Below are 1,031 nucleotides of genomic sequence, written 5' to 3' on the forward strand. Positions count from 1 at the left end.
CCCGGCCACAGTGTATGAATGTGTGTGAATGGTGAATGTTTCCTGTAGATGTTGTTAAGACTGGAAAAGCGCTATATAAATACAGCACATTTACAAGTGTAAAGTGGCATAACATATGAATACTCAAGTAGGAGAACCTCAACATTGTACTGTACTTGAATAAATGTGGTAGTTACTTTCCAATGAAAGTAAGGTTATGAAACCCGGGTGAATTCCACAGTAAGTTCTTGTTGAAGAAGAATCTCTCTTGTAGAGCACTTTTTCCCAGAAGAGAGACCTACAGAACTTCCCCCCCCACAGGGAACAATAAAGTATTTCTGATTCTGATTGAGCTCTGACTAAAGGCCTCTCTGATTCTTTCTCTCTGCCAGGATTTGGGACACCCTTCGCTTTCATTAACCAATCGTTCCTGACAGGCAAGGGTGTGCGGAAATCAGGTCCCAGGCCCCACACCCACACTGGTCCCACATGGACTCTTTATGCCAATCTGACATTAACTCAGCAGGCTGCAAATCCAGCCCTGATCGGGGCCTTGTTAGAGCGCCCCACGGGCATTGGCTCAGGGAGTGTTTCCAGTAAATTGTCCTCTGGAGTAAAAGAAGGGGGAGGGAGGGGAAGAAAACTGAGGCTCTCTTAAAGGTGGTCGCCCTTTGAACGTTTCTATCCTCAGTAATTGAGCCTGATTAGAAGGAAACTCTGGGTGAGGATGCACCCATGGGCCCTCTGGTCTACAGGGTTAAAAACATTTATTTTTCATGTCCCTCCAGGAAGGCAAATAGTTATAGTTAGTTATAATTACTAATAATAGTAATAAACTAGAAAATTCCGCAGAATTTTTAACAGTGTGCCTACTGCTTGGTGCACACCACACGCGTGCACACAGGGACACACAGTATGCTTGTTACACACACAGGGATGCACATAATGCTTGTTACACACACAGAGACACACACTATGCTTATTACACACACAGGGACACACACTATCCTTGTTACACACACAGGGACACACACTCTGCTTGTTACACACAC

The 1,031-nt window shown here is 44.7% G+C and overlaps 1 protein-coding gene across 1 annotated transcript in view; it reads left to right on the top strand.

Moving 5' to 3' along the window:
• apol (apolipoprotein L) overlaps positions 1–1,031 on the top strand; it is a 34,031-nt gene that overhangs the window by 20,132 nt on the left and 12,868 nt on the right. The window contains exon 3 of the mRNA XM_032537058.1: positions 762–769. The gene's annotated coding sequence lies outside the window, so the exon portion shown is untranslated. The remainder of the gene's footprint in view (positions 1–761; positions 770–1,031) is intronic.

This window comes from Etheostoma spectabile, chromosome 15, assembly GCF_008692095.1.
Source record: "Etheostoma spectabile isolate EspeVRDwgs_2016 chromosome 15, UIUC_Espe_1.0, whole genome shotgun sequence".
In the NCBI taxonomy this organism is placed as follows: domain Eukaryota; kingdom Metazoa; phylum Chordata; class Actinopteri; order Perciformes; family Percidae; genus Etheostoma; species Etheostoma spectabile.